At 47.4% G+C, this 25160-nt stretch overlaps 21 non-coding genes across 21 annotated transcripts; 6 read left to right on the plus strand and 15 right to left on the minus strand.

Annotated features, from left to right (window-relative positions):
- Positions 1-351: 351 nt before the first annotated feature.
- On the minus strand, positions 352-424 carry trnav-aac (transfer RNA valine (anticodon AAC)). Its single transcript has one exon. It is a non-coding gene; the product is annotated as a tRNA-Val (tRNA).
- A 1609-nt stretch (positions 425-2033) lies between these two features.
- On the minus strand, positions 2034-2106 carry trnav-aac (transfer RNA valine (anticodon AAC)). The gene has a single exon. It is a non-coding gene; the product is annotated as a tRNA-Val (tRNA).
- A 1607-nt stretch (positions 2107-3713) lies between these two features.
- trnav-aac (transfer RNA valine (anticodon AAC)) lies at positions 3714-3786 on the minus strand. Its single transcript has one exon. It is a non-coding gene; the product is annotated as a tRNA-Val (tRNA).
- Positions 3787-5393: 1607 nt separating this feature from the next.
- On the minus strand, positions 5394-5466 carry trnav-aac (transfer RNA valine (anticodon AAC)). The gene has a single exon. It is a non-coding gene; the product is annotated as a tRNA-Val (tRNA).
- Positions 5467-6050: 584 nt separating this feature from the next.
- On the plus strand, positions 6051-6122 carry trnae-cuc (transfer RNA glutamic acid (anticodon CUC)). Its single transcript has one exon. It is a non-coding gene; the product is annotated as a tRNA-Glu (tRNA).
- A 943-nt stretch (positions 6123-7065) lies between these two features.
- Positions 7066-7138, minus strand: trnav-aac (transfer RNA valine (anticodon AAC)). The gene has a single exon. It is a non-coding gene; the product is annotated as a tRNA-Val (tRNA).
- Positions 7139-7723: 585 nt separating this feature from the next.
- Positions 7724-7795, plus strand: trnae-cuc (transfer RNA glutamic acid (anticodon CUC)). Its single transcript has one exon. It is a non-coding gene; the product is annotated as a tRNA-Glu (tRNA).
- A 951-nt stretch (positions 7796-8746) lies between these two features.
- On the minus strand, positions 8747-8819 carry trnav-aac (transfer RNA valine (anticodon AAC)). Its single transcript has one exon. It is a non-coding gene; the product is annotated as a tRNA-Val (tRNA).
- A 1600-nt stretch (positions 8820-10419) lies between these two features.
- Positions 10420-10492, minus strand: trnav-aac (transfer RNA valine (anticodon AAC)). Its single transcript has one exon. It is a non-coding gene; the product is annotated as a tRNA-Val (tRNA).
- A 1591-nt stretch (positions 10493-12083) lies between these two features.
- trnav-aac (transfer RNA valine (anticodon AAC)) lies at positions 12084-12156 on the minus strand. Its single transcript has one exon. It is a non-coding gene; the product is annotated as a tRNA-Val (tRNA).
- A 1606-nt stretch (positions 12157-13762) lies between these two features.
- On the minus strand, positions 13763-13835 carry trnav-aac (transfer RNA valine (anticodon AAC)). The gene has a single exon. It is a non-coding gene; the product is annotated as a tRNA-Val (tRNA).
- Positions 13836-14421: 586 nt separating this feature from the next.
- Positions 14422-14493, plus strand: trnae-cuc (transfer RNA glutamic acid (anticodon CUC)). The gene has a single exon. It is a non-coding gene; the product is annotated as a tRNA-Glu (tRNA).
- Positions 14494-15442: 949 nt separating this feature from the next.
- On the minus strand, positions 15443-15515 carry trnav-aac (transfer RNA valine (anticodon AAC)). The gene has a single exon. It is a non-coding gene; the product is annotated as a tRNA-Val (tRNA).
- A 586-nt stretch (positions 15516-16101) lies between these two features.
- Positions 16102-16173, plus strand: trnae-cuc (transfer RNA glutamic acid (anticodon CUC)). Its single transcript has one exon. It is a non-coding gene; the product is annotated as a tRNA-Glu (tRNA).
- Positions 16174-17121: 948 nt separating this feature from the next.
- On the minus strand, positions 17122-17194 carry trnav-aac (transfer RNA valine (anticodon AAC)). Its single transcript has one exon. It is a non-coding gene; the product is annotated as a tRNA-Val (tRNA).
- Positions 17195-18788: 1594 nt separating this feature from the next.
- Positions 18789-18861, minus strand: trnav-aac (transfer RNA valine (anticodon AAC)). Its single transcript has one exon. It is a non-coding gene; the product is annotated as a tRNA-Val (tRNA).
- A 586-nt stretch (positions 18862-19447) lies between these two features.
- trnae-cuc (transfer RNA glutamic acid (anticodon CUC)) lies at positions 19448-19519 on the plus strand. Its single transcript has one exon. It is a non-coding gene; the product is annotated as a tRNA-Glu (tRNA).
- A 949-nt stretch (positions 19520-20468) lies between these two features.
- On the minus strand, positions 20469-20541 carry trnav-aac (transfer RNA valine (anticodon AAC)). The gene has a single exon. It is a non-coding gene; the product is annotated as a tRNA-Val (tRNA).
- A 586-nt stretch (positions 20542-21127) lies between these two features.
- On the plus strand, positions 21128-21199 carry trnae-cuc (transfer RNA glutamic acid (anticodon CUC)). Its single transcript has one exon. It is a non-coding gene; the product is annotated as a tRNA-Glu (tRNA).
- Positions 21200-22148: 949 nt separating this feature from the next.
- trnav-aac (transfer RNA valine (anticodon AAC)) lies at positions 22149-22221 on the minus strand. Its single transcript has one exon. It is a non-coding gene; the product is annotated as a tRNA-Val (tRNA).
- A 1599-nt stretch (positions 22222-23820) lies between these two features.
- On the minus strand, positions 23821-23893 carry trnav-aac (transfer RNA valine (anticodon AAC)). Its single transcript has one exon. It is a non-coding gene; the product is annotated as a tRNA-Val (tRNA).
- Between the last annotated feature and the right edge of the window lie 1267 nt (positions 23894-25160).

The following is a 25160-nucleotide window of genomic DNA, read 5'->3' on the forward strand; positions in this document are numbered from 1 at the left end:
ACAACTGCTAAGAGGCATCTACGTCGTAATCGTTGAACATCAAAATCAAGGCGCTGTGCTCTTGCTCTCGCTGTCTCCTTGCAAGGTCTCTGCTCCGGACAACCGCTAAGAGGCATCTACGTCGTAATCGTTGAACATGAAAATCAAGCCGCTTGGTTGCATCTTTTCTTTGGCATAATTTTACTTCTCACATGCTGCTTGAATTATGAGCCAAATGTAGAACGAGTTAGACAGCGAAAACTCACACTTTGTGGAACGTCACGCATTGGCTCGGTGTCTGACACTAACTTGGTTTCTTAGTTTCAGTGGTGTGTAGGTTTTGAAACTTGGGCCAAAAGCTTGAAGCTGCCATGTTTCCACTCGGTTTCGAACCGAGGACCTTTCGCGTGTTAGGCGAACGTGATAACCACTACACTATGGAAACAACAGACGTACATTTCTTTCCTTAACCTAAGGAAATTTTATGTAGTCTGCCAATTGTCAGTGGCTCATCCTCTCACTGAATCAAATGAGAAATACCAGCAGCTGGCCTCTTTTGCAATGCCGTTATATCCAATGGCTAGCATTGGTTCTTTCTTCAGACGACTTTAATCAAGCACCTGGATACTGACTTCACCACTATCAAATAACTTCCACAGAAGATTTAGAAACACAAAGAGCAACTGCTCTTTTCGTAGCCCAAGAATTCACAAGACCGGAAAACCGCTAAGAAGCATCTACGTCGAGAAGATTGAATATCAAAATCAAGGCGCTTGGTTGCGTCTTTTCTTTTGCATAATTTTATTTCTCACATGCTGTTTGGATTCTGAGCCAAATGTAGAACTATTCAGACAGTGAAAACAGACACTTTGTGGAACGTCACACATTGGGTCGGTGTGTGAGGAATAAGAGTGCTACGGAGCACTTTGGCGAAATGTGCCGTGAAAACAAAATGCCTAGCCAGGTCTGACCAGAAGGGGTACTTGTGAGTATTTTTGTATGACAGAGCGCAAAGCACTATTGTGGGGGGGGTCCCTGGTGGTCTAGTGGTCAGGATTTGGCGCTCTCACTGCCACGGCCCGGGTTCAATTCCCGGTCAGGGAACTCCAGGGGTGTCGGCTTGGGATTCTTTTTTTTTTTTTTGTCTTTCCCCCCACTTCCCATTGTGACCCTTTTGGCTAGCTTCTGACTTTTGTGACCTAACCGATGTCCTCCCAGCATTCCCAGTGTAGTTGTGCCCTCAGCTTACTTCTCACTCTTCATTTTTTCACTCCTGGCCACTAAAACAGGCAACAGGGCATTTTCAAGTCAGCTGCACGACAGCACAGACATTCCACCTGCATGGGAGTACACAGCGCATTCAGCACGCAGACAGGTCCTATGCGGCCTCTCACAAGAAGGCAGAACGAGTCACGCTGATGTTTTGTTGACGGCGGGACTCTTCATGTTCACGTCTCGGAGGGTGATGGGCTTCTATGCCTCAAGAAGACAGCACCCAGCATGGGGCTCCAACCCACGACTCTGAGATTAAGAGTCTCATGCTCTACCGACTGAGCTAGCCGGGCCAAGACACAGACGCGAGACCTCAGGACCGGCAACTTTCTGATCTGGTTCTTCTCTGAGAAATGCCTTCTGACTCTGAACCCCATAAAGCACAGCGGTGCTCTTGCTCTCGCCGTCTCCTTGCAAGGTCTATGCTCCGGACAACTGCTAAGAGGCATCTACGTCGTAATCGTTGAACATCAAAATCAAGGCGCTGTGCTCTTGCTCTCGCTGTCTCCTTGCAAGGTCTCTGCTCCGGACAACCGCTAAGAGGCATCTACGTCGTAATCGTTGAACATGAAAATCAAGCCGCTTGGTTGCATCTTTTCTTTGGCATAATTTTACTTCTCACATGCTGCTTGAATTATGAGCCAAATGTAGAACGAGTTAGACAGCGAAAACTCACACTTTGTGGAACGTCACGCATTGGCTCGGTGTCTGACACTAACTTGGTTTCTTGGTTTCAGTGGTGTGTAGGTTTTGAAACTTGGGCCAAAAGCTCAAAGCTGCCATGTTTCCACTCGGTTTCGAACCGAGGACCTTTCGCGTGTTAGGCGAACGTGATAACCACTACACTATGGAAACAACAGACGTACATTTCTTTCCTTAACCTAAGGAAATTTTATGTAGTCTGCCAATTGTCAGTGGCTCATCCTCTCACTGAATCAAATGAGAAATACCAGCAGCTGGCCTCTTTTGCAATGCCGTTATATCCAATGGCTAGCATTGGTTCTTTCTTCAGACGACTTTAATCAAGCACCTGGAAACTGACATCACCACTATCAAATAACTTCCACAGAAGATTTAGAAACACAAAGCAACTGCTCTTTTCGTAGCCTAAGAATTCACAAGACCGGAAAACCGCTAAGAAGCATCTACGTCGAGAAGATTGAATATCAAAATCAAGGCGCTTGGTTGCGTCTTTTCTTTTGCATAATTTTATTTCTCACATGCTGTTTGGATTCTGAGCCAAATGTAGAACTATTCAGACAGTGAAAACAGACACTTTGTGGAACGTCACACATTGGGTCGGTGTGTGTGGAATAAGAGTGCTACAGAGCACTTTGGCGAAATGTGCCGTGAAGACAAAATGCCTAGCCAGGTCTGACCTGAAGGGGTACTTGTGAGTATTTTTGTATGACAGAGCGCAAAGCACCATTGTGGGGGGGTTCCCTGGTGGTCTAGTGGTCAGGATTTGGCGCTCTCACCGCCACGGCCTGGGTTCAATTCCCGGTCAGGGAACTTCAGGGGCGTCGGCTTGGGATTCTTTTTTTTTTTTTTGTCTTTCCCCCCACTTCCCATTGTGACCCTTTTGGCTAGCTTCTGACTTTTGTGACCTAACCGATGTCCTCCCAGCATTCCCAGTGTAGTTGTGCCCTCAGCTTACTTCTCACTCTTCAGTTTTTCACTCCTGGCCACTAAAACGAGCAACAGGGCATTTTCAAGTCAGCTGCACGACAGCACAGACGTTCCACCTGCATGGGAGAACACAGCGCATTCAGCACGCAGACAGGTCCTATGCGGCCTCTCACAAGAAGGCAGAACGAGTCACGCTGATGTTTTGTTGACGGCGGGACTCTTCATGTTCACGTCTCGGAGGGTGATGGGCTTCTATGCCTCAAGAAGACAGCACCCAGCGTGGGGCTCCAACCCACGACTCTGAGATTAAGAGTCTCATGCTCTACCGACTGAGCTAGCCGGGCCAAGACACAGACGCGAGACCTCAGGACCGGCAACTTTCTGATCTGGTTCTTCTCTGAGAAATGCCTTCTGACTCTGAACCCCATAAAGCACAGCGGTGCTCTTGCTCTCGCCGTCTCCTTGCAAGGTCTATGCTCCGGACAACTGCTAAGAGGCATCTACGTCGTAATCGTTGAACATCAAAATCAAGGCGCTGTGCTCTTGCTCTCGCTGTCTCCTTGCAAGGTCTCTGCTCCGGACAACCGCTAAGAGGCATCTACGTCGTAATCGTTGAACATGAAAATCAAGCCGCTTGGTTGCATCTTTTCTTTGGCATAATTTTACTTCTCACATGCTGCTTGAATTATGAGCCAAATGTAGAACGAGTTAGACAGCGAAAACTCACACTTTGTGGAACGTCACGCATTGGCTCGGTGTCTGACACTAACTTGGTTTCTTGGTTTCAGTGGTGTGTAGGTTTTGAAACTTGGGCCAAAAGCTCAAAGCTGCCATGTTTCCACTCGGTTTCGAACCGAGGACCTTTCGCGTGTTAGGCGAACGTGATAACCACTACACTATGGAAACAACAGACGTACATTTCTTTCCTTAACCTAAGGAAATTTTATGTAGTCTGCCAATTGTCAGTGGCTCATCCTCTCACTGAATCAAATGAGAAATACCAGCAGCTGGCCTCTTTTGCAATGCCGTTATATCCAATGGCTAGCATTGGTTCTTTCTTCAGACGACTTTAATCAAGCACCTGGAAACTGACATCACCACTATCAAATAACTTCCACAGAAGATTTAGAAACACAAAGCAACTGCTCTTTTCGTAGCCTAAGAATTCACAAGACCGGAAAACCGCTAAGAAGCATCTACGTCGAGAAGATTGAATATCAAAATCAAGGCGCTTGGTTGCGTCTTTTCTTTTGCATAATTTTATTTCTCACATGCTGTTTGGATTCTGAGCCAAATGTAGAACTATTCAGACAGTGAAAACAGACACTTTGTGGAACGTCACACATTGGGTCGGTGTGTGAGGAATAAGAGTGCTACAGAGCACTTTGGCGAAATGGGCCGTGAAGACAAAATGCCTAGCCAGGTCTGACCTGAAGGGGTACTTGTGAGTATTTCTGTATGACAGAGCGCAAAGCACTATTGTGGGGGGGGTCCCTGGTGGTCTAGTGGTCAGGATTTGGCGCTCTCACTGCCACGGCCCGGGTTCAATTCCCGGTCAGGGAACTCCAGGGGAGTCGGCTTGGGATTCTTTTTTTTTTTTTTGTCTTTCCCCCCACTTCCCATTGTGACCCTTTTGGCTAGCTTCTGACTTTTGTGACCTAACCGATGTCCTCCCAGCATTCCCAGTGTAGTTGTGCCCTCAGCTTACTTCTCACTCTTCATTTTTTCACTCCTGGCCACTAAAACAAGCAACAGGGCATTTTCAAGTCAGCTGCACGACAGCACAGACATTCCACCTGCATGGGAGAACACAGCGCATTCAGCACGCAGACAGGTCCTATGCGGCCTCTCACAAGAAGGCAGAACGAGTCACGCTGATGTTTTGTTGACGGCGGGACTCTTCATGTTCACGTCTCGGAGGGTGATGGGCTTCTATGCCTCAAGAAGACAGCACCCAGCGTGGGGCTCCAACCCACGACTCTGAGATTAAGAGTCTCATGCTCTACCGACTGAGCTAGCCGGGCCAAGACACAGACGCGAGACCTCAGGACCGGCAACTTTCTGATCTGGTTCTTCTCTGAGAAATGCCTTCTGACTCTGAACCCCATAAAGCACAGCGGTGCTCTTGCTCTCGCCGTCTCCTTGCAAGGTCTATGCTCCGGACAACTGCTAAGAGGCATCTACGTCGTAATCGTTGAACATCAAAATCAAGGCGCTGTGCTCTTGCTCTCGCTGTCTCCTTGCAAGGTCTCTGCTCCGGACAACCGCTAAGAGGCATCTACGTCGTAATCGTTGAACATGAAAATCAAGCCGCTTGGTTGCATCTTTTCTTTGGCATAATTTTACTTCTCACATGCTGCTTGAATTATGAGCCAAATGTAGAACGAGTTAGACAGCGAAAACTCACACTTTGTGGAACGTCACGCATTGGCTCGGTGTCTGACACTAACTTGGTTTCTTGGTTTCAGTGGTGTGTAGGTTTTGAAACTTGGGCCAAAAGCTTAAAGCTGCCATGTTTCCACTCGGTTTCGAACCGAGGACCTTTCGCGTGTTAGGCGAACGTGATAACCACTACACTATGGAAACAACAGACGTACATTTCTTTCCTTAACCTAAGGAAATTTTATGTAGTCTGCCAATTGTCAGTGGCTCATCCTCTCACTGAATCAAATGAGAAATACCAGCAGCTGGCCTCTTTTGCAATGCCATTATATCCAATGGCTAGCATTGGTTCTTTCTTCAGACGACTTTAATCAAGCACCTGGAAACTGACATCACCACTATCAAATAACTTCCACAGAAGATTTAGAAACACAAAGCAACTGCTCTTTTCGTAGCCTAAGAATTCACAAGACCGGAAAACCGCTAAGAAGCATCTACGTCGAGAAGATTGAATATCAAAATCAAGGCGCTTGGTTGCGTCTTTTCTTTTGCATAATTTTATTTCTCACATGCTGTTTGGATTCTGAGCCAAATGTAGAACTATTCAGACAGTGAAAACAGACACTTTGTGGAACGTCACACATTGGGTCGGTGTGTGTGGAATAAGAGTGCTACAGAGCACTTTGGCGAAATGTGCCGTGAAGACAAAATGCCTAGCCAGGTCTGACCTGAAGGGGTACTTGTGAGTATTTTTGTATGACAGAGCGCAAAGCACCATTGTGGGGGGGTCCCTGGTGGTCTAGTGGTCAGGATTTGGCGCTCTCACCGCCACGGCCCGGGTTCAATTCCCGGTCAGGGAACTCCAGGGGCGTCGGCTTGGGATTCTTTTTTTTTTTTTTGTCTTTCCCCCCACTTCCCATTGTGACCCTTTTGGCTAGCTTCTGACTTTTGTGACCTAACCGATGTCCTCCCAGCATTCCCAGTGTAGTTGTGCCCTCAGCTTACTTCTCACTCTTCATTTTTTCACTCCTGGCCACTAAAACAAGCAACAGGGCATTTTCAAGTCAGCTGCACGACAGCACAGACGTTCCACCTGCATGGGAGAACACAGCGCATTCAGCACGCAGACAGGTCCTATGCGGCCTCTCACAAGAAGGCAGAACGAGTCACGCTGATGTTTTGTTGACGGCAGGACTCTTCATGTTCACGTCTCGGAGGGTGATGGGCTTCTATGCCTCAAGAAGACAGCACCCAGCGTGGGGCTCCAACCCACGACTCTGAGATTAAGAGTCTCATGCTCTACCGACTGAGCTAGCCGGGCCAAGACACAGACGCGAGACCTCAGGACCGGCAACTTTCTGATCTGGTTCTTCTCTGAGAAATGCCTTCTGACTCTGAACCCCATAAAGCACAGCGGTGCTCTTGCTCTCGCCGTCTCCTTGCAAGGTCTATGCTCCGGACAACTGCTAAGAGGCATCTACGTCGTAATCGTTGAACATCAAAATCAAGGCGCTGTGCTCTTGCTCTCGCTGTCTCCTTGCAAGGTCTCTGCTCCGGACAACCGCTAAGAGGCATCTACGTCGTAATCGTTGAACATGAAAATCAAGCCGCTTGGTTGCATCTTTTCTTTGGCATAATATTACTTCTCACATGCTGCTTGAATTATGAGCCAAATGTAGAACGAGTTAGACAGCGAAAACTCACACTTTGTGGAACGTCACGCATTGGCTCGGTGTCTGACACTAACTTGGTTTCTTGGTTTCAGTGGTGTGTAGGTTTTGAAACTTGGGCCAAAAGCTGCCATGTTTCCACTCGGTTTCGAACCGAGGACCTTTCGCGTGTTAGGCGAACGTGATAACCACTACACTATGGAAACAACAGACGTACATTTCTTTCCTTAACCTAAGGAAATTTTATGTAGTCTGCCAATTGTCAGTGGCTCATCCTCTCACTGAATCAAATGAGAAATACCAGCAGCTGGCCTCTTTTGCAATGCCGTTATATCCAATGGCTAGCATTGGTTCTTTCTTCAGACGACTTTAATCAAGCACCTGGAAACTGACTTCACCACTATCAAATAACTTCCACAGAAGATTTAGAAACACAAAGCAACTGCTCTTTTCGTGGCCTAAGAATTCACAAGACCGGAAAACCGCTAAGAAGCATCTACGTCGAGAAGATTGAATATCAAAATCAAGGCGCTTGGTTGCGTCTTTTCTTTTGTAAAATTTTATTTCTCACATGCTGTTTGGATTCTGAGCCAAATGTAGAACTATTCAGACAGTGAAAACAGACACTTTGTGGAACGTCACACATTGGGTCGGTGTGTGAGGAATAAGAGTGCTACAGAGCACTTTGGCGAAATGTGCCGTGAAAACAAAATGCCTAGCCAGGTCTGACCTGAAGGGGTACTTGTGAGTATTTTTGTATGACAGAGCGCAAAGCACTATTGTGGGGGGGGTCCCTGGTGGTCTAGTGGTCAGGATTTGGCGCTCTCACCGCCACGGCCCGGGTTCAATTCCCGGTCAGGGAACTCCAGGGGCGTCTGCTTGGGATTGTTTTTTTTTTTTTTTGTCTTTCCCCCCACTTCCCATTGTGACCCTTTTGGCTAGCTTCTGACTTTTGTGACCTAACCGATGTCCTCCCAGCATTCCCAGTGTAGTTGTGCCCTCAGCTTACTTCTCACTCTTCAGTTTTTCACTCCTGGCCACTAAAACGAGCAACAGGGCATTTTCAAGTCAGCTGCACGACAGCACAGACGTTCCACCTGCATGGGAGAACACAGCGCATTCAGCACGCAGACAGGTCCTATGCGGCCTCTCACAAGAAGGCAGAACGAGTCACGCTGATGTTTTGTTGACGGCGGGACTCTTCATGTTCACGTCTTGGAGGGTGATGGGCTTCTATGCCTCAAGAAGACAGCACCCAGCGTGGGGCTCCAACCCACGACTCTGAGATTAAGAGTCTCATGCTCTACCGACTGAGCTAGCCGGGCCAAGACACAGACGCGAGACCTCAGGACCGGCAACTTTCTGATCTGGTTCTTCTCTGAGAAATGCCTTCTGACTCTGAACCCCATAAAGCACAGCGGTGCTCTTGCTCTCGCCGTCTCCTTGCAAGTTCTATGCTCCGGACAACCGCTAAGAGGCATCTACGTCGTAATCGTTGAACATCAAAATCAAGGCGCTGTGCTCTTGCTCTCGCTGTCTCCTTGCAAGGTCTCTGCTCCGGACAACCGCTAAGAGGCATCTACGTCGTAATCGTTGAACATGAAAATCAAGCCGCTTGGTTGCATCTTTTCTTTGGCATAATTTTACTTCTCACATGCTGCTTGAATTATGAGCCAAATGTAGAACGAGTTAGACAGCGAAAACTCACACTTTGTGGAACGTCACGCATTGGCTCGGTGTCTGACACTAACTTGGTTTCTTGGTTTCAGTGGTGTGTAGGTTTTGAAACTTGGGCCAAAAGCTTAAAGCTGCCATGTTTCCACTCGGTTTCGAACCGAGGACCTTTCGCGTGTTAGGCGAACGTGATAACCACTACACTATGGAAACAACAGACGTACATTTCTTTCCTTAACCTAAGGAAATTTTATGTAGTCTGCCAATTGTCAGTGGCTCATCCTCTCACTGAATCAAATGAGAAATACCAGCAGCTGGCCTCTTTTGCAATGCCGTTATATCCAATGGCTAGCATTGGTTCTTTCTTCAGACGACTTTAATCAAGCACCTGGAAACTGACATCACCACTATCAAATAACTTCCACAGAAGATTTAGAAACACAAAGCAACTGCTCTTTTCGTAGCCCAAGAATTCACAAGACCGGAAAACCACTAAGAAGCATTTACGTCGAGAAGATTGAATATCAAAATCAAGGCGCTTGGTTGCGTCTTTTCTTTTGCATAATTTTATTTCTCACATGCTGTTTGGATTCTGAGCCAAATGTAGAACTATTCAGACAGTGAAAACAGACACTTTGTGGAACGTCACACATTGGGTCGGTGTGTGAGGAATAAGAGTGCTACAGAGCACTTTGGCAAAATGGGCCGTGAAGACAAAATGCCTAGCCAGGTCTGACCTGAAGGGGTACTTGTGAGTATTTCTGTATGACAGAGCGCAAAGCACTATTGTGGGGGGGTCCCTGGTGGTCTAGTGGTCAGGATTTGGCGCTCTCACCGCCACGGCCCAGGTTCGATTCCCAGTCAGGGAACTCCAGGGGCATCTGCTTGGGATTGTTTTTTTTTTTTTTTGTCTTTGCCCCCACTTCCCATTGTGACCCTTTTGGCTAGCTTCTGACTTTTGTGACCTAACCGATGTCCTCCCAGCATTCCCAGTGTAGTTGTGCCCTCAGCTTACTTCTCACTCTTCAGTTTTTCACTCCTGGCCACTAAAACGAGCAACAGGGCATTTTCAAGTCAGCTGCACGACAGCACAGACGTTCCACCTGCATGGGAGAACACAGCGCATTCAGCACGCAGACAGGTCCTATGCGGCCTCTCACAAGAAGGCAGAACGAGTCACGCTGATGTTTTGTTGACGGCGGGACTCTTCATGTTCACGTCTCGGAGGGTGATGGGCTTCTATGCCTCAAGAAGACAGCACCCAGCGTGGGGCTCCAACCCACGACTCTGAGATTAAGAGTCTCATGCTCTACCGACTGAGCTAGCCGGGCCAAGACACAGACGCGAGACCTCAGGACCGGCAACTTTCTGATCTGGTTCTTCTCTGAGAAATGCCTTCTGACTCTGAACCCCATAAAGCACAGCGGTGCTCTTGCTCTCGCCGTCTCCTTGCAAGGTCTATGCTCCGGACAACTGCTAAGAGGCATCTACGTCGTAATCGTTGAACATCAAAATCAAGGCGCTGTGCTCTTGCTCTCGCTGTCTCCTTGCAAGGTCTCTGCTCCGGACAACCGCTAAGAGGCATCTACGTCGTAATCGTTGAACATGAAAATCAAGCCGCTTGGTTGCATCTTTTCTTTGGCATAATATTACTTCTCACATGCTGCTTGAATTATGAGCCAAATGTAGAACGAGTTAGACAGCGAAAACTCACACTTTGTGGAACGTCACGCATTGGCTCGGTGTCTGACACTAACTTGGTTTCTTGGTTTCAGTGGTGTGTAGGTTTTGAAACTTGGGCCAAAAGCTGCCATGTTTCCACTCGGTTTCGAACCGAGGACCTTTCGCGTGTTAGGCGAACGTGATAACCACTACACTATGGAAACAACAGACATACATATCTTTCCTTAACCTAAGGAAATTTTATGTAATCTGCCAATTGTCAGTGGCTCATCCTCTCACTGAATCAAATGAGAAATACCAGCAGCTGGCCTCTTTTGCAATGCCGTTATATCCAATGCCTAGCATTGGTTCTTTCTTCAGACGACTTTAATCAAGCACCTGGAAACTGACTTCACCACTATCAAATAACTTCCACAGAAGATTTAGAAACACAAAGCAACTGCTCTTTTCGTAGCCCAACAATTCACAAGACCGGAAAATCACTAAGAAGCATTTACGTCGAGAAGATTGAATATCAAAATCAAGGCGTTTGGTTGCGTCTTTTCTTTTGCATAATTTTATTTCTCACATGCTGTTTGGATTCTGAGCCAAATGTAGAACTATTCAGACAGTGAAAACAGACACTTTGTGGAACGTCACACATTGGGTCGGTGTGTGAGGAATAAGAGGGCTACAGAGCACTTTGGCGAAATGTGCCGTGAAGACAAAATGCCTAGCCAGGTCTGACCTGAAGGGGTACTTGTGAGTATTTCTGTATGACAGAGCGCAAAGCACTATTGTGGGGGGGTCAGGATTTGGCGCTCTCACCGCCACGGCCCGGGTTCAATTCCTGGTCAGGGAACTCCAGGGGCATCTGCTTGGAATTGTTTTTCTTTTTTTTTCTTTTTTTCCCTCCACTTCCCATTGTGACCCTTTTGGCTAGCTTCTGACTTTTGTGACCTAACCGATGTCCTCCCAGCATTCCCAGTGTAGTTGTGCCCTCAGCTTACTTCTCACTCTTCAGTTTTTCACTCCTGGCCACTAAAACGAGCAACAGGGCATTTTCAAGTCAGCTGCACGACAGCACAGACGTTCCACCTGCATGGGAGAACACAGCGCATTCAGCACGCAGACAGGTCCTATGCGGCCTCTCACAAGAAGGCAGAACGAGTCACGCTGATGTTTTGTTGACGGCGGGACTCTTCATGTTCACGTCTCGGAGGGTGATGGGCTTCTATGCCTCAAGAAGACAGCACCCAGCATGGGGCTCCAACCCACGACTCTGAGATTAAGAGTCTCATGCTCTACCGACTGAGCTAGCCGGGCCAAGACACAGACGCGAGACCTCAGGACCGGCAACTTTCTGATCTGGTTCTTCTCTGAGAAATGCCTTCTGACTCTGAACCCCATAAAGCACAGCGGTGCTCTTGCTCTTGCTGTCTCCTTGCAAAGTCTCTGCTCCGGACAACCGCTAAGAGGCATCTATGTCGTGATCATTGAACATCAAAATCAAGGCGCTGTGCTCTTGCTCTCGCTGTCTCCTTGCAAGGTCTCTGCTCCGGACAACCGCTAAGAGGCATCTACGTCGTAATCGTTGAACATGAAAATCAAGCCGCTTGGTTGCATCTTTTCTTTGGCATAATTTTACTTCTCACATGCTGCTTGAATTATGAGCCAAATGTAGAACGAGTTAGACAGCGAAAACTCACACTTTGTGGAACGTCACGCATTGGCTCGGTGTCTGACACTAACTTGGTTTCTTGGTTTCAGTGGTGTGTAGGTTTTGAAACTTGGGCCAAAAGCTTAAAGCTGCCATGTTTCCACTCGGCTTCAAACCGAGGACCTTTCGCATGTTAGGCGAACGTGATAACCACTACACTATGGAAACAACAGACGTACATTTCTTTCCTTAACCTAAGGAAATTTTATGTAGTCTGCCAATTGTCAGTGGCTCATCCTCTCACTGAATCAAATGAGAAATACCAGCAGCTGGCCTCTTTTGCAATGCCGTTATATCCAATGGCTAGCATTGGTTCTTTCTTCAGACGACTTTAATCAAGCACCTGGAAACTGACTTCACCACTATCAAATAACTTCCACAGAAGATTTAGAAACACAAAGAGCAACTGCTCTTTTCGTAGCCCAAGAATTCACAAGACCGGAAAACCGCTAAGAAGCATCTACGTCGAGAAGATTGAATATCAAAATCAAGGCGCTTGGTTGCGTCTGTTCTTTTGCATAATTTTATTTCTCACATGCTGTTTGGATTCTGAGCCAAATGTAGAACTATTCAGACAGTGAAAACAGACACTTTGTGGAACGTCACACATTGGGTCGGTGTGTGAGGAATAAGAGTGCTACAGAGCACTTTGGCGAAATGGGCCGTGAAGACAAAATGCCTAGCCAGGTCTGACCTGAAGGGGTACTTGTGAGTATTTCTGTATGACAGAGCGCAAAGCACTATTGTGGGGGGGGTCCCTGGTGGTCTAGTGGTCAGGATTTGGCGCTCTCACCGCCACAGCCCAGGTTCAATTCCCGGTCAGGGAACTCCAGGGGCGTCTGATTGGGATTCTTTTTTTTTTTTTTTTGTCTTTCCCTCCACTTCCCATTGTGACCCTTTTGGCTAGCTTCTGACTTTTGTGACCTAACCGATGTCCTCCCAGCATTCCCAGTGTAGTTGTGCCCTCAGCTTACTTCTCACTCTTCAGTTTTTCACTCCTGGCCACTAAAACGAGCAACAGGGCATTTTCAAGTCAGCTGCACGACAGCACAGACGTTCCACCTGCATGGGAGAACACAGCGCATTCAGCACGCAGACAGGTCCTATGCGGCCTCTCACAAGAAGGCAGAACGAGTCACGCTGATGTTTTGTTGACGGCGGGACTCTTCATGTTCACGTCTCGGAGGGTGATGGGCTTCTATGCCTCAAGAAGACAGCACCCAGCGTGGGGCTCCAACCCACGACTCTGAGATTAAGAGTCTCATGCTCTACCGACTGAGCTAGCCAAGACACAGACGCGAGACCTCAGGACCGGCAACTTTCTGATCTGGTTCTTCTCTGAGAAATGCCTTCTGACTCTGAACCCCATAAAGCACAGCGGTGCTCTTGCTCTTGCTGTCTCCTTGCAAAGTCTCTGCTCCGGACAACCGCTAAGAGGCATCTACGTCGTGATCATTGAACATCAAAATCAAGGCGCTGTGCTCTTGCTCTCGCTGTCTCCTTGCAAGGTGTCTGCTCCGGACAACCGGTAAGAGGCATCTACGTCGTAATCGTTGAACATGAAAATCAAGCCGCTTGGTTGCATCTTTTCTTTGGCATAATTTTACTTCTCACATGCTGCTTGAATTATGAGCCAAATGTAGAACGAGTTAGACAGCGAAAACTCACACTTTGTGGAACGTCACGCATTGGCTCGGTGTCTGACACTAACTTGGTTTCTTGGTTTCAGTGGTGTGTAGGTTTTGAAACTTGGGCCAAAAGCTTAAAGCTGCCATGTTTCCACTCAGTTTCAAACCGAGGACCTTTCGCGTGTTAGGCGAACGTGATAACCACTACACTATGGAAACAACAGATGTACATTTTTTTCCTTAACCTAAGGAAATTTTATGTAGTCTGCCAATTGTCAGTGGCTCATCCTCTCACTGAATCAAATGAGAAATACCAGCAGCTGGCCTCTTTTGCAATGCCGTTATATCCAATGGCTAGCATTGGTTCTTTCTTCAGACGACTTTAATCAAGCACCTGGAAACTGACTTCACCACTATCAAATAACTTCCACAGAAGATTTAGAAACACAAAGAGCAACTGCTCTTTTCGTAGCCCAAGAATTCACAAGACCGGAAAACCGCTAAGAAACATCTACGTCGAGAAGATTGAATATCAAAATCAAGGCGCTTGGTTGCGTCTTTTCTTTTGCATAATTTTATTTCTCACATGCTGTTTGGATTCTGAGCCAAATGTAGAACTATTCAGACAGCGAAAACTGACACTTTGTGGAACGTCACACATAGGGTCGGTGTGTGAGGAATAAGAGTGCTACAGAGCACTTTGGCGAAATGTGCCGTGAAGACAAAATGCCTAGCCAGGTCTGACCTGAAGGGGTACTTGTGAGTATTTCTGTATGACAGAGCGCAAAGCACTATTGTGGGGGGGTCCCTGGTGGTCTAGTGGTCAGGATTTGGCGCTCTCACCGCCACGGCCCGGGTTCAATTCCCGGTCAGGGAACTCCAGGGGCGTCTGCTTGGGATTCTTTTTTTTTTTTTTTTCTTTTTTTCCCTCCACTTCCCATTGTGACCCTTTTGGCTAGCTTCTGACTTTTGTGACCTAACCGATGTCCTCCCAGCATTCCCAGTGTAGTTGTGCCCTCAGCTTACTTCTCACTCTTCAGTTTTTCACTCCTGGCCACTAAAACGAGCAACAGGGCATTTTCAAGTCAGCTGCACGACAGCACAGACGTTCCACCTGCATGGGAGAACACAGCGCATTCAGCACGCAGACAGGTCCTATGCGGCCTCTCACAAGAAGGCAGAACGAGTCACGCTGATGTTTTGTTGACGGCGGGACTCTTCATGTTCACGTCTCGGAGGGTGATGGGCTTCTATGCCTCAAGAAGACAGCACCCAGCGTGGGGCTCCAACCCACAACTCTGAGATTAAGAGTCTCATGCTCTACCAACTGAGCTAGCCAAGACACAGACGCGAGACCTCAGGACCGGCAACTTTCTAATCTGGTTCTTCTCTGAGAAATGCCTTCTGACTCTGAACCCCATAAAGCACAGCGGTGCTCTTGCTCTTGCTGTCTCCTTGCAAAGTCTCTGCTCCGGACAACCGCTAAGAGGCATCTACGTCGTGATCATTGAACATCAAAATCAAGGCGCTGTGCTCTTGCTCTCGCTGTCTCCTTGCAAGGTGTCTGCTCCGGACAACCGCTAAGAGGCATCTACGTCGTAATCGTTGAACAGGAAAATCAAGCCGCTTGGTTGCATCTTTTCTTTGGCATAATTTTACTTCTCACATGCTGGTTGAATTATGAGCCAAATGTAGAACGAGTTAGACAGCGAAAACTCACACTTTGTGGAACGTCACGCATTGGCTCGGTGTCTGACACTAACTTGGTTTCTTGGTTTCAGTGGTGTGTAGGTTTTGAAACTTGGGCCAAAAGCTTAAAGCTGCCATGTTTCCACTCGGTTTCAAACCGAGGACCTTTCGCGTGTTAGGCGAACGTGATAACCACTACACTATGGAAACAACAGATGTACATTTCTTTCCTTAACCTAAGGAAATTTTATGTAGTCTGCCAATTGTCAGTGGCTCATCCTCTCACTGAATCAAATGAGAAATACCAGCAGCTGGCCTCTTTTGCAATGCCGTTATATCCAATGGCTAGCATTGGTTCTTTCTTCAGACGACTTTAATCAAGCACCTGGAAACTGACTTCACCACTATCAAATAACTTCCACAGAAGATTTAGAAACACAAAGAGCAACTGCTCTTTTCGTAGCCCAAGAATTCACAAGACCGGAAAACCGCTAAGAAACATCTACGTCGAGAAGATTGAATATCAAAATCAAGGCGCTTGGTTGCGTCTTTTCTTTTGCATAATTTTATTTCTCACATGCTGTTTGGATTCTGAGCCAAATGTAGAACTATTCAGACAGTGAAAACAGACACTTTGTGGAACGTCACACATAGGGTCGGTGTGTGAGGAATAAGAGTGCTACAGAGCACTTTGGCGAAATGTGCCGTGAAGACAAAATGCCTAGCCAGGTCTGACCTGAAGGGGTACTTGTGAGTATTTCTGTATGACAGAGCGCAAAGCACTATTGTGGGGGGGTCCCTGGTGGTCTAGTGGTCAGGATTTGGCGCTCTCACCGCCACGGCCCGGGTTCGATTCCCGGTCAGGGAACTCCAGGGGCGTCTGCTTGGGATTCTTTTTTTTTTTTTTTCTTTCTTTCCCTCCACTTCCCATTGTGACCCTTTTGGCTAGCTTCTGACTTTTGTGACCTAACCGATGTCCTCCCAGCATTCCCAGTGTAGTTGTGCCCTCAGCTTACTTCTCACTCTTCAGTTTTTCACTCCTGGCCACTAAAACGAGCAACAGGGCATTTTCAAGTCAGCTGCACGACAGCACAGACGTTCCACCTGCATGGGAGAACACAGCGCATTCAGCACGCAGACAGGTCCTATGCGGCCTCTCACAAGAAGGCAGAACGAGTCACGCTGATGTTTTGTTGACGGCGGGACTCTTCATGTTCACGTCTCGGAGGGTGATGGGCTTCTATGCCTCAAGAAGACAGCACCCAGCGTGGGGCTCCAACCCACAACTCTGAGATTAAGAGTCTCATGCTCTACCAACTGAGCTAGCCAAGACACAGACGCGAGACCTCAGGACCGGCAACTTTCTAATCTGGTTCTTCTCTGAGAAATGCCTTCTGACTCTGAACCCCATAAAGCACAGCGGTGCTCTTGCTCTTGCTGTCTCCTTGCAAAGTCTCTGCTCCGGACAACCGCTAAGAGGCATCTACGTCGTGATCATTGAACATCAAAATCAAGGCGCTGTGCTCTTGCTCTCGCTGTCTCCTTGCAAGGTGTCTGCTCCGGACAACCGCTAAGAGGCATCTACGTCGTAATCGTTGAACAGGAAAATCAAGCCGCTTGGTTGCATCTTTTCTTTGGCATAATTTTACTTCTCACATGCTGGTTGAATTATGAGCCAAATGTAGAACGAGTTAGACAGCGAAAACTCACACTTTGTGGAACGTCACGCATTGGCTCGGTGTCTGACACTAACTTGGTTTCTTGGTTTCAGTGGTGTGTAGGTTTTGAAACTTGGGCCAAAAGCTTAAAGCTGCCATGTTTCCACTCGGTTTCAAACCGAGGACCTTTCGCGTGTTAGGCGAACGTGATAACCACTACACTATGGAAACAACAGATGTACATTTCTTTCCTTAACCTAAGGAAATTTTATGTAGTCTGCCAATTGTCAGTGGCTCATCCTCTCACTGAATCAAATGAGAAATACCAGCAGCTGGCCTCTTTTGCAATGCCGTTATATCCAATGGCTAGCATTGGTTCTTTCTTCAGACGACTTTAATCAAGCACCTGGAAACTGACTTCACCACTATCAAATAACTTCCACAGAAGATTTAGAAACACAAAGAGCAACTGCTCTTTTCGTAGCCCAAGAATTCACAAGACCGGAAAACCGCTAAGAAACATCTACGTCAAGAAGATTGAATATCAAAATCAAGGCGCTTGATTGCGTCTTTTCTTTTGCATAATTTTATTTCTCACATGCTGTTTGGATTCTGAGCCAAATGTAGAACTATTCAGACAGTGAAAACAGACACTTTGTGGAACGTCACACATAGGGTCGGTGTGTGAGGAATAAGAGTGCTACAGAGCACTTTGGCGAAATGTGCCGTGAAGACAAAATGCCTAGCCAGGTCTGACCTGAAGGGGTACTTGTGAGTATTTCTGTATGACAGAGCGCAAAGCACTATTGTGGGGGGGTCCCTGGTGGTCTAGTGGTCAGGATTTGGCGCTGCCACGGCCCGGGTTCAATTCCCGGTCAGGGAACTCCAGGGGCGTCTGCTTGGGATTCTTTTTTTTTTTTTTTTTCCCTCCACTTCCCATTGTGACCCTTTTGGCTAGCTTCTGACTTTTGTGACCTAACCGATGTCCTCCCAGCATTCCCAGTGTAGTTGTGCCCTCAGCTTACTTCTCACTCTTCAGTTTTTCACTCCTGGCCACTAAAACGAGCAACAGGGCATTTTCAAGTCAGCTGCACGACAGCACAGACGTTCCACCTGCATGGGAGAACACAGCGCATTCAGCACGCAGACAGGTCCTATGCGGCCTCTCACAAGAAGGCAGAACGAGTCACGCTGATGTTTTGTTGACGGCGGGACTCTTCATGTTCACGTCTCGGAGGGTGATGGGCTTCTATGCCTCAAGAAGACAGCACCCAGCGTGGGGCTCCAACCCACAACTCTGAGATTAAGAGTCTCATGCTCTACCAACTGAGCTAGCCAAGACACAGACGCGAGACCTCAGGACCGGCAACTTTCTAATCTGGTTCTTCTCTGAGAAATGCCTTCTGACTCTGAACCCCATAAAGCACAGCGGTGCTCTTGCTCTTGCTGTCTCCTTGCAAAGTCTCTGCTCCGGACAACCGCTAAGAGGCATCTACGTCGTGATCATTGAACATCAAAATTAAGGCGCTGTGCTCTTGCTCTCGCTGTCTCCTTGCAAGGTGTCTGCTCCGGACAACCGCTAAGAGGCATCTACGTCGTAATCGTTGAACATGAAAATCAAGCCGCTTGGTTGCATCTTTTCTTTGGCATAATTTTACTTCTCACATGCTGCTTGAATTATGAGCCAAATGTAGAACGAGTTAGACAGCGAAAACTCACACTTTGTGGAACGTCACGCATTGGCTCGGTGTCTGACACTAACTTGGTTTCTTGGTTTCAGTGGTGTGTAGGTTTTGAAACTTGGGCCAAAAGCTTAAAGCTGCCATGCTTCCACTCAGTTTCAAACCGAGGACCTTTCACGTGTTAGGCGAACGTGATAACCACTACACTATGGAAACAACAGATGTACATTTTTTTCCTTAACCTAAGGAAATTTTATGTAGTCTGCCAATTGTCAGTGGCTCATCCTCTCACTGAATCAAATGAGAAATACCAGCAGCTGGCCTCTTTTGCAATGCCGTTATATCCAATGGCTAGCATTGGTTCTTTCTTCAGACGACTTTAATCAAGCACCTGGAAACTGACTTCACCACTATCAAATAACTTCCACAGAAGATTTAGAAACACAAAGAGCAACTGCTCTTTTCGTAGCCCAAGAATTCACAAGACCGGAAAACCGCTAAGAAACATCTACGTCGAGAAGATTGAATATCAAAATCAAGGCGCTTGGTTGCGTCTTTTCTTTTGCATAATTTTATTTCTCACATGCTGTTTGGATTCTGAGCCAAATGTAGAACTATTCAGACAGTGAAAACAGACACTTTGTGGAACGTCACACATAGGGTCGGTGTGTGAGGAATAAGAGTGCTACAGAGCACTTTGGCGAAATGTGCCGTGAAGACAAAATGCCTAGCCAGGTCTGACCTGAAGGGGTACTTGTGAGTATTTCTGTATGACAGAGCGCAAAGCACTATTGTGGGGGGGTCCCTGGTGGTCTAGTGGTCAGGATTTGGCGCTCTCACCGCCACGGCCCGGGTTCGATTCCCGGTCAGGGAACTCCAGGAGCGTCTGCTTGGGATTCTTTTTTTTTTTTTTTTCTTTCTTTCCCTCCACTTCCCATTGTGACCCTTTTGGCTAGCTTCTGACTTTTGTGACCTATCCGATGTCCTCCCAGCATTCCCAGTGTAGTTGTGCCCTCAGCTTACTTCTCACTCTTCAGTTTTTCACTCCTGGCCACTAAAACGAGCAACAGGGCATTTTCAAGTCAGCTGCACGACAGCACAGACGTTCCACCTGCATGGGAGAACACAGCGCATTCAGCACGCAGACAGGTCCTATGCGGCCTCTCACAAGAAGGCAGAACGAGTCACGCTGATGTTTTGTTGATGGCGGGACTCTTCATGTTCACGTCTCGGAGGGTGATGGGCTTCTATGCCTCAAGAAGACAGCACCCAGCGTGGGGCTCCAACCCACAACTCTGAGATTAAGAGTCTCATGCTCTACCAACTGAGCTAGCCAAGACACAGACGCGAGACCTCAGGACCGGCAACTTTCTAATCTGGTTCTTCTCTGAGAAATGCCTTCTGACTCTGAACCCCATAAAGCACAGCGGTGCTCTTGCTCTTGCTGTCTCCTTGCAAAGTCTCTGCTCCGGACAACCGCTAAGAGGCATCTACGTCGTGATCATTGAACATCAAAATCAAGGCGCTGTGCTCTTGCTCTCGCTGTCTCCTTGCAAGGTGTCTGCTCCGGACAACCGGTAAGAGGCATCTACGTCGTAATCGTTGAACATGAAAATCAAGCCGCTTGGTTGCATCTTTTCTTTGGCATAATTTTACTTCTCACATGCTGCTTGAATTATGAGCCAAATGTAGAACGAGTTAGACAGCGAAAACTCACACTTTGTGGAACGTCACGCATTGGCTCGGTGTCTGACACTAACTTGGTTTCTTGGTTTCAGTGGTGTGTAGGTTTTGAAACTTGGGCCAAAAGCTTAAAGCTGCCATGTTTCCACTCAGTTTCAAACCGAGGACCTTTCGCGTGTTAGGCGAACGTGATAACCACTACACTATGGAAACAACAGATGTACATTTTTTTCCTTAACCTAAGGAAATTTTATGTAGTCTGCCAATTGTCAGTGGCTCATCCTCTCACTGAATCAAATGAGAAATACCAGCAGCTGGCCTCTTTTGCAATGCCGTTATATCCAATGGCTAGCATTGGTTCTTTCTTCAGACGACTTTAATCAAGCACCTGGAAACTGACTTCACCACTATCAAATAACTTCCACAGAAGATTTAGAAACACAAAGAGCAACTGCTCTTTTCGTAGCCCAAGAATTCACAAGACCGGAAAACCGCTAAGAAACATCTACGTCGAGAAGATTGAATATCAAAATCAAGGCGCTTGGTTGCGTCTTTTCTTTTGCATAATTTTATTTCTCACATGCTGTTTGGATTCTGAGCCAAATGTAGAACTATTCAGACAGCGAAAACTGACACTTTGTGGAACGTCACACATAGGGTCGGTGTGTGAGGAATAAGAGTGCTACAGAGCACTTTGGCGAAATGTGCCGTGAAGACAAAATGCCTAGCCAGGTCTGACCTGAAGGGGTACTTGTGAGTATTTCTGTATGACAGAGCGCAAAGCACTATTGTGGGGGGGTCCCTGGTGGTCTAGTGGTCAGGATTTGGCGCTCTCACCGCCACGGCCCGGGTTCAATTCCCGGTCAGGGAACTCCAGGGGCATCTGCTTGGGATTCTTTTTTTTTTTTTTTTCTTTTTTTCCCTCCACTTCCCATTGTGACCCTTTTGGCTAGCTTCTGACTTTTGTGACCTAACCGATGTCCTCCCAGCATTCCCAGTGTAGTTGTGCCCTCAGCTTACTTCTCACTCTTCAGTTTTTCACTCCTGGCCACTAAAACGAGCAACAGGGCATTTTCAAGTCAGCTGCACGACAGCACAGACGTTCCACCTGCATGGGAGAACACAGCGCATTCAGCACGCAGACAGGTCCTATGCGGCCTCTCACAAGAAGGCAGAACGAGTCACGCTGATGTTTTGTTGACGGCGGGACTCTTCATGTTCACGTCTCAGAGGGTGATGGGCTTCTATGCCTCAAGAAGACAGCACCCAGCGTGGGGCTCCAACCCATGACTCTGAGATTAAGAGTCTCATGCTCTACCGACTGAGCTAGCCAAGACACAGACGCGAGACCTCAGGACCGGCAACTTTCTGATCTGGTTCTTCTCTGAGAAATGCCTTCTGACTCTGAACCCCATAAAGCACAGCGGTGCTCTTGCTCTTGCTGTCTCCTTGCAAAGTCTCTGCTCCGGACAACCGCTAAGAGGCATCTACGTCGTGATCATTGAACATCAAAATCAAGGCGCTGTGCTCTTGCTCTCGCTGTCTCCTTGCAAGGTGTCTGCTCCGGACAACCGCTAAGAGGCATCTATGTCGTAATCGTTGAACATGAAAATCAAGCCGCTTGGTTGCATCTTTTCTTTGGCATAATTTTACTTCTCACATGCTGCTTGAATTATGAGCCAAATGTAGAACGAGTTAGACAGCGAAAACTCACACTTTGTGGAACGTCACGCATTGGCTCGGTGTCTGACACTAACTTGGTTTCTTGGTTTCAGTGGTGTGTAGGTTTTGAAACTTGGGCCAAAAGCTTAAAGCTGCCATGTTTCCACTCGGTTTCAAACCGAGGACCTTTCGCGTGTTAGGCGAACGTGATAACCACTACACTATGGAAACAACAGATGTACATTTCTTTCCTTAACCTAAGGAAATTTTATGTAGTCTGCCAATTGTCAGTGGCTCATCCTCTCACTGAATCAAATGAGAAATACCAGCAGCTGGCCTCTTTTGCAATGCCGTTATATCCAATGGCTAGCATTGGTTCTTTCTTCAGACGACTTTAATCAAGCACCTGGAAACTGACTTCACCACTATCAAATAACTTCCACAGAAGATTTAGAAACACAAAGAGCAACTGCTCTTTTCGTAGCCCAAGAATTCACAAGACTGGAAAACCGCTAAGAAGCATCTACGTCGAGAAGATTGAATATCAAAATCAAGGCGCTTGGTTGCGTCTTTTCTTTTGCATAATTTTATTTCTCACATGCTGTTTGGATTCTGAGCCAAATGTAGAACTATTCAGACAGTGAAAACAGACACTTTGTGGAACGTCACACATAGGGTCGGTGTGTGAGGAATAAGAGTGCTACAGAGCACTTTGGCGAAATGTGCCGTGAAGACAAAATGCCTAGCCAGGTCTGACCTGAAGGGGTACTTGTGAGTATTTCTGTATGACAGAGCGCAAAGCACTATTGGGGGGGGTCCCTGGTGGTCTAGTGGTCAGGATTTGGCGCTCTCACCACCACGGCCCGGGTTCGATTCCCAGTCAGGGAACTCCAGGGGCATCTGCTTGGGATTCTTTTTTTTTTTTTTTTTCCCTCCACTTCCCATTGTGACCCTTTTGGCTAGCTTCTGACTTTTGTGACCTAACCGATGTCCTCCCAGCATTCCCAGTGTAGTTGTGCCCTCAGCTTACTTCTCACTCTTCAGTTTTTCACTCCTGGCCACTAAAACGAGCAACAGGGCATTTTCAAGTCAGCTGCACGACAGCACAGACGTTCCACCTGCATGGGAGAACACAGCGCATTCAGCACGCAGACAGGTCCTATGCGGCCTCTCACAAGAAGGCAGAACGAGTCACGCTGATGTTTTGTTGACGGCGGGACTCTTCATGTTCACGTCTCAGAGGGTGATGGGCTTCTATGCCTCAAGAAGACAGCACCCAGCGTGGGGCTCCAACCCATGACTCTGAGATTAAGAGTCTCATGCTCTACCGACTGAGCTAGCCAAGACACAGACGCGAGACCTCAGGACCGGCAACTTTCTGATCTGGTTCTTCTCTGAGAAATGCCTTCTGACTCTGAACCCCATAAAGCACAGCGGTGCTCTTGCTCTTGCTGTCTCCTTGCAAAGTCTCTGCTCCGGACAACCGCTAAGAGGCATCTACGTCGTGATCATTGAACATCAAAATCAAGGCGCTGTGCTCTTGCTCTCGCTGTCTCCTTGCAAGGTGTCTGCTCCGGACAACCGCTAAGAGGCATCTATGTCGTAATCGTTGAACATGAAAATCAAGCCGCTTGGTTGCATCTTTTCTTTGGCATAATTTTACTTCTCACATGCTGGTTGAATTATGAGCCAAATGTAGAACGAGTTAGACAGCGAAAACTCACACTTTGTGGAACGTCACGCATTGGCTCGGTGTCTGACACTAACTTGGTTTCTTGGTTTCAGTGGTGTGTAGGTTTTGAAACTTGGGTCAAAAGCTTAAAGCTGCCATGTTTCCACTCGGTTTCAAACCGAGGACCTTTCGCGTGTTAGGCGAACGTGATAACCACTACACTATGGAAACAACAGATGTACATTTCTTTCCTTAACCTAAGGAAATTTTATGTAGTCTGCCAATTGTCAGTGGCTCATCCTCTCACTGAATCAAATGAGAAATACCAGCAGCTGGCCTCTTTTGCAATGCCGTTATATCCAATGGCTAGCATTGGTTCTTTCTTCAGACGACTTTAATCAAGCACCTGGAAACTGACTTCACCACTATCAAATAACTTCCACAGAAGATTTAGAAACACAAAGAGCAACTGCTCTTTTCGTAGCCCAAGAATTCACAAGACTGGAAAACCGCTAAGAAGCATCTACGTCGAGAAGATTGAATATCAAAATCAAGGCGCTTGGTTGCGTCTTTTCTTTTGCATAATTTTATTTCTCACATGCTGTTTGGATTCTGAGCCAAATGTAGAACTATTCAGACAGTGAAAACAGACACTTTGTGGAACGTCACACATAGGGTCGGTGTGTGAGGAATAAGAGTGCTACAGAGCACTTTGGCGAAATGTGCCGTGAAGACAAAATGCCTAGCCAGGTCTGACCTGAAGGGGTACTTGTGAGTATTTCTGTATGACAGAGCGCAAAGCACTATTGGGGGGGGTCCCTGGTGGTCTAGTGGTCAGGATTTGGCGCTCTCACCACCACGGCCCGGGTTCGATTCCCAGTCAGGGAACTCCAGGGGCATCTGCTTGGGATTCTTTTTTTTTTTTTTTTTTTTTTTTCCCTCCACTTCCCATTGTGACCCTTTTGGCTAGCTTCTGACTTTTGTGACCTAACCAATGTCCTCCCAGCATTCCCAGTGTAGTTGTGCCCTCAGCTTACTTCTCACTCTTCAGTTTTTCACTCCTGGCCACTAAAACGAGCAACAGGGCATTTTCAAGTCAGCTGCACGACAGCACAGACGTTCCACCTGCATGGGAGAACACAGCGCATTCAGCACGCAGACAGGTCCTATGCGGCCTCTCACAAGAAGGCAGAACGAGTCACGCTGATGTTTTGTTGACGGCGGGACTCTTCATGTTCACGTCTCGTAGGGTGATGGGCTTCTATGCCTCAAGAAGACAGCACCCAGCGTGGGGCTCCAACCCACGACTCTGAGATTAAGAGTCTCATGCTCTACCGACTGAGCTAGCCAGGCCAAGACACAGACACGAGACCTCAGGACCGGCAACTTTCTGATCTGGTTCTTCTCTGAGAAATGCCTTCTGACTCTGAACCCCATAAAGCACAGCGGTGCTCTTGCTCTTGCTGTCTCCTTGCAAAGTCTCTGCTCCGGACAACTG

Source organism: Brienomyrus brachyistius, chromosome 5 (assembly GCF_023856365.1).
Source record: "Brienomyrus brachyistius isolate T26 chromosome 5, BBRACH_0.4, whole genome shotgun sequence".
Taxonomy (NCBI): domain Eukaryota; kingdom Metazoa; phylum Chordata; class Actinopteri; order Osteoglossiformes; family Mormyridae; genus Brienomyrus; species Brienomyrus brachyistius.